This window comes from Pristiophorus japonicus, chromosome 5 (genome assembly GCF_044704955.1).
Source record: "Pristiophorus japonicus isolate sPriJap1 chromosome 5, sPriJap1.hap1, whole genome shotgun sequence".
Classification (NCBI taxonomy): Eukaryota; Metazoa; Chordata; class Chondrichthyes; family Pristiophoridae; genus Pristiophorus; species Pristiophorus japonicus.
In genome coordinates, this window is record NC_091981.1 from 66,007,190 (window position 1) to 66,021,312 (window position 14,123).

Sequence of the window (14,123 nt, forward strand, 5' to 3'; positions counted from 1 at the left end):
CTCGCCTACCCCGGAACTCACGCCTCTCCATGCACCTCCTCGACGCTGCTCCCGACTCAGCGACGCACCTCCACACGGGAGGGGCGGGGTCATGAAGGGATTTGAAAACAAGATGAGAATTTTTAAATTGAGGCGTTGCTTAACCGGGAGTTAATGTAGGTCAGTGAGCACAGGGGTGAAGGGTGAACGGGACTTGATGAAGTTAGGGCACAGGCAGCCGAATTTTGGATCACCTCAAATTTACATAGGGTAGAACGTGGGAATGGTCAAGTCTAGAGGAGCAAAGGCATGGATGAGGATTTCTGTAGTGGATGAGCTGAGCAGGGGCAGAGACAGGCGATGTTGTGGAGGTGAAAATAGGCAGTCTTAGTTATGCCGCGTATATGTAGTCGATAGCTCATTTCAGGATCAAATATGACACCAAGGATGCGAACAGTGTGGCTCAGCCTCAGGCAGATGTTAGGGAAAGGGATGGAGTCAGTGACAAGGGAACAGAGTTTGGGGCAGGGACCGAAAACAATGGCTTCGATCTTCCCAATATTTAATTGAAGAAAATTTCTGTTCATCCAGTACTGGATGACAGACAAGCAGTCTGACAATGTAGAAACCATGGAGGAGTTGAGAGAAATGGTGGTGAGGTAGAGCTGGGTGTCTTCCACGTACATGTGGAAACTGACGCTGTTTTTCTGGATGATGTTGCTGAGAGCATATAGATGAGCAATGGGAGGGGGCTTCAAGGGGGCTTCTTGGGGGACACCAGACATAACAATGTGGGAGCGGGAAGAGAAGCCATTGCAGGTGATTTTCTGGCCAAGATTAGATAGATAAGACTGGAACCAGGTGAGAGCAGTCCCACCCAGCTGGACGACGGTGGAGAGGCGTTGGAGTGGGATGGAGTGGTCAATCGTATCAAAGGCTGCAGACAAGTCGAGATGAATGAAGAGGGATAGTTTACCTTTGTCACAGTCACAAAGGCAGTCAGTTGTAACTTTGATGATAGCCATTTCAATACTGTGGCAGAGGCGGAAGTCTGATTGGAGGGATCCAAACAAGTAGTTACGGGAAAGCTGGGCATGGATTTGGGAGGCAATGACACATTCAAGGACTTTGAAGAGGAAAGGGAGGTTGGAGATGGGGGCGGTAGTTTGCAAGGATGGAGGGGTCAAGGGTTTTTTTTTTGAGGGGAGGGGTGATGACGGCAGATTTGAGAGAGAGGGGGACAATACCGGAGAGAAAACCGTTAACAATGTCAGCTAACATGGGAGCCAGAAAAGGAAGTTGGGTGGTCAGCAGTTTGATGGGAATAGGGTCAAGGGTGCAGGAAGTGGGTCTCATGGATAAGATGAGCATGGAGAGGTCATGAGGGAAGATCGGAGAGAAACTAGAGAAAACTGCGAGTTCAGGGCTAGGGCAGGGGGAAACCTTTGAGGAAGTTTGGCCGGGTGGGCTAGGGGAAGGAAGAGAAGTGGCAGAGGCAGCTGAATGGATTGTCTCCATCTTAGAGACAAAGAAGTAAGGGATGTATGGGCTACAAATGTAAAGGGATTGGCATGATATTACCAAATGGCCTCCTGCTGTGGCATTCCTTTGTAGGATTGCATTCGGATGAGGGTAAGTGTCAGTGGTGGATAGTCAGATGGGGATGTGAGTAGATGCATAAACAGTGATGGATGGGTGGACCTGCAAGATAGATTAGTGTAAGGAGTGATGTGCAGGAGTAGCCGTGGGAAGGCAGAGTGATGGGGTGGGGTGACATGCACAACAGGATATAATGTGGCATTGCACTCAGCTTTCCTGATCTCATTGGATCATTAAATCTCTTGTGGCATTGAATCTTGGAGTGGCTGACAACACCCCTGCTGCTCACTTCTTGGACGATCTCCAGCCATGCCCTCTTGGCTGCTCTTTTGCTGCCACTGCCAGAGAACAGGACCTCCCTGCCTGCTCTGACTCCCTGGACCAGGACTTCCACGGAGGTATCTGAGAACCTGGGCACTGCCTTCTGTCACTGTGACAACACAAAATCCTTTGATATAGATCAATAGCCACTTCTTCCAACCAAATATATGCCTCCTCCAACAATCTTCAACTGTGATGTGTCCAAAGCTCCTTTAAATATCTGAACTGAAAGCAAATCATTAGTGATGTAATTTAATTGGGTGGGAAACATGCATGATTGTTTTAATTGATGCAATTCAATTAAATGCACAGTGCAGAACACACTATTGAAAACTTTGGGATGGTGTAAATGGTTTTGTCCTTGGTGGTTTAGAATCACTCCCCTTATAACAGTTCTAGACCCAGGAATTATAGTGGTGAACAGAATACACAGGTATAGACAGATCTTTCAGTCTCAACTGTCACAATGCTTTTATTCAAGTTAAAGCACACACCTGCTTCCAGTGGTGTGAAACAAAAAAAATACACAGTACAACACACAACACTGGCCCGCCTGACCAGGCCCCTATCGCAAAGTACCCACAACTAAAACACCCCTGCTGGCTCAATAGGGCACCACCGAATCTGTCCAACAGACTATGCGTACGCCTATGATCCACGCAGAAAGCTCCCCACTAAACCCCTAAGACTTGGTTAGGACGCACGACACCCCTTTACATTATGCAGTGGTCTTAAGGATACGTGGGCTGGGATAATGCTCACCAGTTACCCCTCTGGCTTACTCGCTGCTTCACCCGATGAGCTCATAGATGGTGATTTCTTCTCTCCGTCCCAGACAGAGTGCTCAGTCCTTGAGTGCATTGAACGAAGCAAGCAAGCGTAGAAGAGGAGAAAAAGAGAGAGATGGCTGCAACTGCCGTTCTCTTATACCTGAAAAATGCTTCAATTCTTCGCGCCAAAAACCAGTCCTTTGCCTGAGGCAATCCAACTAAAGGGCAATGAATCACATCTTTGGCCTGTGCCTTTGTTACTGGGCTGTTCCTGGGTTCCAACGAGTCTGGGTGGCCAAATAGTTTCCTTTGTCTTGAGGTTCCCGCGCTCCGGGGCTCTCAGTCATTTTGATGGCTTGAGCACTGACCAATTTACCTGATCTCTTTCTGATGGGTTCCCATTACATGACAAAGGGCCCTTCATCAACCATCTTCCTGCGATTTCAGCCATTGACCCATCGCCGCCCACCACATGTGCATTCCTGTGGAACATGTCTGGACCTGTCCCAAGTCATGCTGTCTGCTCTTCTGCGGTAACAAAAAATATGGGAAAGCAATAGTCCAAAACTTAAAACCCCCCACCCCCTCCCGGCACCATGGAGGCAACATACCTTTCGCGAATCATGTTTGTGGTTACAGAAACACCTGTCTATGCCCTAGCTATTGATTCCCCTATGACTACTGCATTTCTACTCTTTCTTTTTATCCTATGTGCAGTCAAATCTCCCGTGGTGCTGGGGGGTTTGATTCTTACTGCATTCCTCCAAGGAGTCGGCGCCCTCCCCAGTGTACAAAACTGAAAACCGGTTAGCGGGTGCCACTGGCTTGGGGGATTCCTGCACTACTTGTGTCTTCCTCCTACCCTATCTGGTGGTCACCCATTCCCTCACACCTGCACCTTCTGTAGCTGTGGGGTGACCACATCCTGGAATGAATGTTTGATGAAACTCTGAGATTGCCGGATGCAGTGCAGTGACTCCAGCTGCTCCTCAAGCTTCAGCTCAAACAACTGGCAGCACTTCCTGCTCACATGGTTATCCAGGATGCATGAAGTGTTCTGGAGTTCCCACATAGAACTAGATTCACAAACAGGACCTCGCTGACCTGCTATGGTAGTCAATCCATTGACCTCTAAATCACTGAGACCCTGGCCACAAAACTTTGACACTGAACTCGAAAAATGTAAGACACTGACATCAAAGACCCTGATCTCTGAAAGACTGAGATATTAAAAATTAACTAAAGCACTGGAAATTAACACAATGGAAACTACCATCAAGCGAATTTCAACAAACAAAAACAAACAAACTTACAAAAGAAAAATACTGCAGAGGCTGGAAATCTGAAATAAAAACGGAAAATGCTGGAAACACTCAGCAGGTCTGGCATCATCTGTGGAGAGAGAAACAGAGTTAGCATTTCAGGTGGATGACATTTTGTCACAATCTTATCTATTATCCAACAATCTGCTCCCTCCGTGGCAGTGACGTCACTTTTGAATTTCTTTCTCAGCTTTCTATGTTCCGTCACGTTCTGATTCTGACTTTGTCCTCTTGTACTGTTTCCCCTCCGGCTTGCTCTCGCCACTCTCATGCCTTTAATATTTAACCAGCCAGTAAGTGAAGCTCGATTATCTCTGAGGAGTTTGCGATGTGCAGCTGGTAGTGTCTCAAACATCTCAAACTTTTCACTTCATAGAATTAAAAATATTATGGTTGATTTGCACCAAATTTGTTTACATTACTTGGCCCAAAAATGGAGTCTGGCAGATCCATATTGGGCTTCTCTCTCCAAAATGATTTTATAAATGTTACATTTTACTGACATCAAACGAAAATCGCTGCGACTAACATAATTTAGAAATTGTACCACTGAAGTCATGTGATGAAGGATTTGTAACATGTGAGCTCTATTTTCATCTCAACTTGCGTGGTGCATGAAGGTTGACACATCTGGATGGAGAGGCTGGGTTGATAGATGGCGATGGAGAGGGTAGATTGAGGAATGGGGAGTAGGGGAGTGGGGGATGGCGAGGAAAGGTTGGCACATGGGAAGGAGAGGGGGATGGCAATGGAAGATTGGCATATGGGTATGGAGAGGAGGATGGCAATGGAAGATTGGCACATGGGATGGAGAGAGGGGAATGGCACTGAAAGGTTGACACATGAAATGGAGAGGGAGATGGCGAGGAAAGGTTGGCACATGAGGATGTGAATGTCTGTGCCTCCTGGCTTTTTCTCATCCTGGATACATAACCCTAAAAAAGTAAAGTATTAGGCTAATTTTATGAGGCTATGTTGCTGATATGGAACCTCACTAGATGTTAGTGTGGCTCAGTGATAGGGTGATAACACTAATGCCGTGATTTTCCAACCCAGCCTAGCTGCTACCATCAGTGGAGTCTCATGAAATTATCCCTTATTATCTTTAATCTACCTGCATTTTCGTGTGCTGATAAATAAATATTCCACCAAACTACTCTAATACTGTGACAGCTACAGAGCAGGCGGGGGACATAGTGCTTCAAGATGTTCAATTTTGGGTAGAAATTTGTGTAATTAAAGGAGAACCATTATCTTCAGAAATGTTTTTGGTAAACTTATTGTCAGATGGATGATTGTTACATTTTGTAAAAAAAAACAAATGGAATTCAACTTTGACAGAGATCCCATATGAGACTTCAATGGAAAGAACAATTGGGCGAGGTGTGTAATGAACAGCCAATCCGCTTCCACTCATTTTGCACTCCTACTGAAGTTGAATTTCACCCTCATTGTATCTCAAATCCTAACAGTTAGTCAATATTAGTCAACATGTATCAGGCAGAACTTTTCCTCCTTTTATATTACATGCACATATGAAAATTGGATAAGAAACCTACCAGTCACATCTAAGGTTTATAGGACACCTAAGTTAGCTTTCCTTTGGACTGATCCAAAATATCCAGGCAAATTGTTATACAAGCCAGTGCTATCACAATTGGAATATTGAACGAATTGGAATTAACTCCTCCTTACCAGAGTCATCACAGATGCTAATTAAGAATTGTATTCCAGTTAGGTGCTACTTTTTTTTTTTTTTTACTCGTGCCCATGTCATGAAGGGGACACTGTGGCCTTATCCCAAAATTGCTTTCAAGGCTCTCCCTTGTTAGTCTTTTTGCAAGATCTATAACACATTACTCAGTCCACTAATGCATAACCTTGAGACACCTTATCCTGACCCAATCAAGCAGGCATCAATCTCAATTGAAACCTTTAGTAACATTTGGATGTGTAACTCCTTTTCTAAATACTGTATCAGCTTTCCATAATTCAAGGATTAGCCTCATGATTTAAAGGATATCTGTAGTGTAGTTTGTAATGGCCAACTTTCCTACGCTAAACCTGTGGGCTAATGGGAAACTGAAGGGAAAGTGAAGCGGACGAGAAATAGCGAAGAGATAATGGCTCGGATTTTGCGGTGGGTAATGACAGCGAATGGTCAGAGGCTGCTGTCAATAGCTGGCAATCAATGAAATTGATGAAAACTTAAACTTTTTCACATAATATCACTGTTAAACACCCCATTACATGTTAAGCCTTGTTGGAATAGATGTAACTGGGGTATTGACTGCTAAACAACTGTTCTGGCCATGAAAAACTAATTTTATACTTGTGGAAAAATTCCAAAAATTAAAGTTTGTTCATGATATTTCAGCTTCTACCTTAACCCCATGTATATGTCGCAATCTTTATTTCACTCTCTCTCTAACTTTTTTTTAAAAAAAAGTGCAAATAATCAGTGCTTTTATTTCCTGGTTTGCTGTCTGTAAGAATACTTCAATGTGATTGGCTCCTTAGATAGCTTGATGATATCACTGCTGCTGTTCGCTGGACTTCCCCTATTGACAGCGCTACACTCCATTTCACATCAAAGAAGCTAAAGTTCTCGCCATAGAGATCGCAAGATCACTGTGGGCAGCTTTCTTTGAGGTCAATGGCGATTGCTGTTGCTTCACTGCTGACCACAAATTACGGGCCAATAGTCTTAATGGTAGACAGACAAGAAATAATGTAGCTAATGAGAGAAAGATGAGATCGTAGGGCTAACAGGAAAAAGAGAAGGGGTAATGAGACTAACATGAGAAAGAAGAGATAATTGGGCTAACAAGTGACAAAGAAGAAATTTTGGGGCTAATGGAAGATTCTGCTTAGATAATGAGACTAATGGTAGATAATGGAAGTAATAGGAGACAGAGAAGAGATAATGGGGGCTAAGGGAAGAAAAGAACAGGGAATAGAGCAAATAGGAGATAATCAGGCATCATTTCATCAGTTCCAGAGACATGATTATTAAGGGCCACAATTATTAGGGATCTCATTATTAGGGGATGTGATTATTGGGAATGTTATGATCTGAGGGCATGATTGGCCCTGATTTTAAATCCAGGTGGATTTCCCAAATCATGCCCGAGTTAAAATTACAGTGGGTCTCATTGATGTATTCGGGCCACAATATGCATATGAAAAGAAGGACTCTGTTGGCTCCGGGTGTGTGTCCTTGCTGCCTGCTCAGGAGAGCAGGTTAAAATTACAGATGTTGCAATCATGACGGCTTTTGGACAGCTAAGAGCCAGGGTGATTTGAACTGCCCACCCACCAGGTTTCTGCTGATGAATAGGGTTAAAATCACCCCTAATTAGGGTAGATCATAATAGGATATTACATTAAGATAAATGGAAGTAGATAACTACCCTTGCAGCATGGGTTTGTATTTTAGGGCTAAAAAATGCACCCACTATTAGGGCCAGGGGAAACCTAAGTAGTGGAGGCTGGAGATTGGGGGAAAAAGGGTGTAGGATGGCATAGGATGCCAGGGATATAGTTGTTCAGCAGAGGTGCTCCCTAGGGAGCAGCCTCTCCGGGGCCATCTCACTCTCAACAAGCTCCCCGCTGGAGTGGAGCTAAACTATAGAACCAATGGGAACCTGTTCAACCTTCGCCGCCTCCAGGCTAGATCCAAGGTTGTCCCATCCTCCGTCATCGAACTACAGTACACGGACGACGCTTGCATCTGCGCATACCGAGGCCGAACTTCAAGCCATCGTCAACACATTCACCGAGGCATACGAAAGCATAGGCCTTACACTAAACATCCGTAAGACAAAGGTTCTCCACTAACCTGACCCCGCCACACAGCACTAGCCCCCAGTCATCAAAATCGACAATGTGGCCTTGGACAACGTGGACCATTTTCCATACCTCGGGAGCCTACTATCAGCAAGGGCAGACATCGATGACGAGGTCCAACACTGCCTCTAGTGTGCCAGCGCAGCCTTCAGTCACCTGAGGAAGAGAGTGTTTGAAGACCAGAACCTCAAATCTGGCACCAAGCATATGGTCTACAGGGCAGTAGTGATATCCACCCTCCGAGATGGCTCAGAGATGTGGACTATATACAGTAGACATCTCAAAGCGCTGGAGAAGTACCACCAGCGCTGCCTCCGTAAGATCCTGCAAATCCACTGGGAGGATAGACGCACCAACGTCCATGTTCTCGCTCAGGCCAACATCCCCAGCATTGAAGCACTGACCAAGCTTGACCAGCTCCGTTGGGCGGACCACATCGTCTGCATGCCCAACACTCCCTAAGCAAGCGCTGTAATTCGGAGCTTCGACACGGCAAGTGAGCCGCTGGTGGGCAGAGGAAACGTTTCAAAGACACTCTCAAAGCCTCCTTGATAAAGTGCAACATCCCCACCGGCACCTGGGAATCCCTAGCCCAAGAACACCCAAAGTGGAGGAAGAGCATCTGGGAGGGCGCTGAGCACCTCGACTCTCGTCACCAAGAGCATGCAGAAATCAAGCGCAGAGAGCGGAAGGAGCATGCAGCAAACCAGGCTTCCCACGCATCATTTTCTTCAACCACTGTCTGCCCTACAAGTGACAGAGACTGTAATTCCTGTAGAACTCACTTTTAGAGTGGAAGCAAGATTTTGAGGGACTGCCTATGATGATGATGATGATGGAGATGCAAGTATTAAGTGACTTTGAATATAATTTAAAGGGTAACTTCTTTACAGTTAAGTTTTTAATTGATGAAATAAGATCGCCATCCATTGCTGTTAGTACAGACTCAGATAAAGCATTTATAAAAAGGAAAGTGACATATTCAACAGGGAAGTGGAACATGTACCTTGCCAATAGCACAGGCCTGAATCTACTCACATAGCAAAATATTCATTTTAATGTAAGCATTTGCAGAATGTTTGTTCATTGGATTTGTAGCACTGTCCAATCACGATATTGTAGCATTTCTGCCTGACTTTCACACTTAATTATCTTCCCCCAAATGTTTTCGTGCTTCTGCACCTCTCCCACGACTCAACTGCTGAGTCACTGCTGGCTTCTGTTGAATAAGTCAAAGTGAGAGCAAACGGCAAAGCATCTCAGAGTTCCCTGGGTTTGATAAAACAAAGTAGGATTAATTTTGTGAAACTATTGAGTTATGTAGCTTTAAGATCAATGCAAACAAAGATTAAAAGATAGTGTGCTGACCTAACATAACAGGATATTACATGGAAAATTTATCCTGTAGTATTTTGACCTAAATGCAACAGAAAACCAATTCTATTCTTGCTCTTATATAAAATTTGTGGTGAGTCTAGGCCTTTAGATTTTCTTGTATCAACATCCATAATGTGCCTCAGATTGTATTTGAGCATTAGAACTGAACATGATGATGCAGTGTCAGCCATGGCTCAATGGTTGCAATCTCACCTCTGAGTCAGAAGGTTGTGGGTTTGAGTCCCATTCCAGATAGTTGAGCACAAAAATCTAGCTGACACACCAGTGCAGAACGGAGGGAGTGCTGTGCTGTCAGAGGTGCTGTCTTTCAGATGACGAGAAACCGAGGCCTGGTCTGCTCTCTCAGGTGGACGTAAAAGATCCCATGGCACTATTTTGAAGAAGAGCAGGGGAGTTATCACCAGTTTCCTAGTCACTATTTATCCCTCAAACAACATCACTAAAACAGATTATCTGGTCATTATCACATTGCTGTTTGTGGGCGCTTGATGTGCACACATTGGTTGTGTGTTTGCTACATTCCAACAGTGACTACATTTCAAAAGTACTGCATTGGCTTTAAAGCACTTTGGGATGTCGATTGGTTGTGAAAAGTGCTATATAAGTGCAAGTTCTCTCTGTGTTTTCATACTTTCTGAAGGGTGGAAGATCGGGGAATAATTTGGGGGGGGGGGGCGTTGGAGAAGAGAGGTATGAAGGGGCAATGAATCAACTGGTATTTGTACTAACTTCAGGTTGCTAGCTGCACCCCGATAACAATACAGAAAATTGCAACATATATACTGAATGGAAACCAGGGCTGTGATTTTGCAAGCACTATATAATAATAGTGTTGATTACAGTATATCATATAGTTTACATCCACTACTTGGTTACTTCATTATGCACTCACGTCCAATAGATAGATTCCTGTTATTGAAATGAATACAACATAAATAGGAATTTTAAGAATATGTCTAACTAAAGGAATTCTGGCATATACACCGTTGCAATCAGGAATAGATAAAGATAAAACCCGAAAGGTTTATGTCAGTTAGGTGATGAGGATTTTGTGATTATAGGGGAATCGATATGAACGGAGACCCTTACATCTGATTAATGTCATTTTCTAATTTCTCTGCATTAAACAAATTATAAGCAGAGTGATGTTTCTTGTTGGAAAACCAATATTTGCCAAGCAGTATAGGGAGGTTAAACATGGGGGCAAAATCTCCCCACACATTATGGGCTGGATTTTCGGGTTTCTCCATTTTTGGGTGAAGACGTAAGCGATACGTGAAAATTACCATCTTCGCTCCGTTATCGATTTAAGGCCTAACTTTCGGCACTTGGGGTCTCGCAAAGGGAGGCGTTGCACTATTATTCGGGGCGCAAAAACGTGATCCTCGCCAACTTTAGTGCGGGGCCAGGAGCGCTGCGAGAGAGGCCTTGGGGGAGTGGGGGACAAAAATTCAAAAAACCATTCAAAAAACATTACCAAGACCCTTACCTAACAAATCGCTGCAAAAACATTTAAAAATGAAAACTTTAACTTACCTTTTTTTCAGGTTTTCCAACTTACCGTTGCCGGTAGTGTTGCCGGTAGGTTTTACCTGGCAGTCTTCGGGGCGCGACATACGGGTCGGGTAAGTGTCGAAACTCGGACGGTAATGCAATCCGAGTTGTTCCACCATTGGCGCAGCTCTCCCCGGCGGTGCTTCCAAGTGCCGCCGCAAACAAGGAACCAAGGATCGCGACTGGACTTAGCAACCGGGTTTTCGCTGCGGAGGGTCAAATGTAGCGAAAACCTGATCGCAAACCATCCAAAAATCCAGCCATAAGTTCCCTCTCTAGCCAACTGAAATAAGGTACTGAGTGGAAGTCAGCCAATTCCCCTCCACTGGAAAAAACAGATAAGAGAGTCCCCTGCCCAGCCATTCTGTGGCCCACTTGTTTCTCCAATCTTTTAGAAGGAAGACCAAGAAAACACCTGGTAAGATGAGACCAGATATGAATGGGTAAGATATTTTATTTTACAGCACAGGAATATGTAGATCATCATCATAGGCAGTCCCTTGAAATCGAGGAAAACTTGCTTCCACTCTAAAAGTGAGTTCTCAGGTGACTGTACAGTCCAAATACAGGAATTACAGTCTCTGTCACAGGTCGGACAGACAGTCGTTGAAGGAAAGGGTGGGTGGGGAGTCTGGTTTGCCGCACGTTCCTTCCACTGTCTGCACTTGGTTTCTGCATGCTCTCGGCGACGAGACTCGAAGTGCTCAGTGCCCTCCTGGATGCTCTTCCTCCACTTAGGGCGGTCTTGGGCCAGGGATTCCCAGGTGCCGGTGAGAATGTTACACTTTATCAAGGAGGCTTTGAGGGTGTTGGCTTTATCGAGAACACTGATGTTGGTGCGTCTATCCTCCCAAGGAATTTGCAGGATCTTGCGGAGGCAGCGCTGGTGGTACTTCCGTAGCGCTTTAAGGTGTCTACTGTATACGGTCCATGTCTCTGAGCCATATAGGAGGGCGGGTATCACTACTGCACTGTAGACCATAAGCTTGGTCCAGATTTGAGGTCCTGGTCTTCAATCACTCTCTTCCTCAGGCGACCGAAGGCTGTGCTGGCACACTGGAGGCTGTGTTGGACTTAGTCGTCGATGTCTGCCCTTGCTGATAGTAGACTCCTGAGGTATGGAAAATGGTCCACGTTGTCCAAGGCCGCGCCGTGGATTTTGATGACCGGGGGGCAGTGCTGTGTGGCGGGGTCAAGTTGGTGGAGGGCCTTTGTCTTACGGATGTTTAGTGTAAGGCTTGTGCTTTCGTACGATTCGGTGAAGATGTTGATGATGGTTTGGAGTTTGGCCTCTGAGTGTGCGCAGACACAAGCATCATCCGCTGTAGTTTGATGACAGAGGATGGGACGACTTTAGATCAAGCCTGGAGGTGATGAAGGTTGAACAGGTTCCCCATTCTATAGTTTAGTTCCACTTCAGCGGGGAGCTTGAGAGAGTGAGATGGTGCATTGCAATGAGGAAGATTGAGAAGAGTGTCGGCACGATGACACAACCCTGCTTGACCCCAGTCCGGACGTGGATTGGGCCTGTGGTGGATCCATTGGTCAGGATCACGGCTTGCATGTCGTCATGGAGCAGGTGGCGGATGGTGACAAACTTTTGGGGGCAGCCGAAACGGAGGAGAACGCTCCATAGTCCCTCAAGGTTGACAGTGTCAAAGGCCTTTGTGAGGTCAAAGACGGCCATCTACAAGGGTTGGTGCTGTTCCCTGCATTTCTCATGTAGTTGTCGCACGGTGAAGATCATGTCCGTTGTACCCCTTAGTGGACAGAAGCTGCATTGTAACTCTGGGAGGAGCTCTTCAGCCATAGGGAGAAGACAGTTGAGGATTCTGGCGATGACTTTCCCAGTGGCCGACAACAGGGAGATTTCTCTATAGTTGCCACAATCGGACTTCTCCCCTTTTTTAAAGATGGTCACAATTACGGCATCTCAGATCTCTCGGCATGCTCTTCTCCTTCCAGATAAGAGATGAGGTTATGCATTTGTGCTTCTCCACCATATTTTAGTACCTCAGCGTGGATTCCATCTGCTCATGATGCCTTGTTGTTCTTGAGCTGACGGATGGCCTTTTCTACCTCGTGCAGGGCTGGGGTTTTGCTGAGATGGTGGCGGGTAGCATGCTGCGGGATTGAGTCGAGGACAGTCGTGTCAAAGGCAGCGTCTCGATTAAGGAGATCTTTGAAGTGCTCCTTCCAGTGGGCCCTGACTGCCTTGGTGTCCTTAATGAGTGTCTCCCTGTTCTTGGCCAGCATGTAGAGCACTAGTTATGAACGGACTCACTTAATTCGATCAGTACAACTTGTCAGTGTAGCAATACAAAATAATGAACACACTACACTTCCCCACATCAGTGGGTCATCTTGCTTAACTCAAACAAAATAACTCCTAACTACTCTGCTGCCTTTTCCTTCGGGGTGTCGTTAAACTTTCCCTCACAGCTTTCGGTTTTCAAAAAACTGTCTACCTGTGTCTCTGTCTTTTTTCTTATTTCAGATTATGAATAGTATGGCTGTAGTATATTATGGACAGTGTAGATCATTATGCAGATTATGGTATAAATGATGGATTGTGATATTATGGATTAGGGTACAAATTCTGCTTTAAAGTACAGATTTATGAAATAGTGTGGCTTATGGTACAGGTTGTTGATTATGGCACAGCATGGATTCTGGTACAGATTATATATTAGGAATCAGTGTGGATTATGGTACAATCATCTACAGTGTTCCCTAATCTATACCATAGTCCACGTACTATAATCCAAAACCAGAGACTGATACAAATGATAGAATAGCATGTATTATGGATAATGGTACAGATCATGGACAATATGAATTATAGTATGGATTAATATAAATCATGGTAGAGTATAGATTACAAGGCAGATTATGCAATAAATATGGATTATATAACAGATTAGAAATGATTTCAGTGGATTACAGTAATTTTACATACGAATTAAGACTTGGGGTAAATATTATGGATATTTGGATAGTGTGGTTTATGCCTTGGAAGTGGAATGGAGCATAAATGCCGGCATGGATTGGTTGGGCCAAATGGCCTGTTTCTGTGCCATATATCCTATGTAATGGAGTATGGTGCAAATTATGGTTACAGTATGGATTTGGATTATGATGGATTTTTCTATAATAATGAGCGTGGTACAGATTAAAGTATGCTATTATGGATGAATGCAAATATTGTGTAGATTACAGTATAGTACATATTATGCTTCAGCAATACAAATCATAGTATCGTCTTGATTGCAGAATAGTGTAGGTTATGTTATAATACTCTGAGGTACCATTAAAATACTGGACATAATGC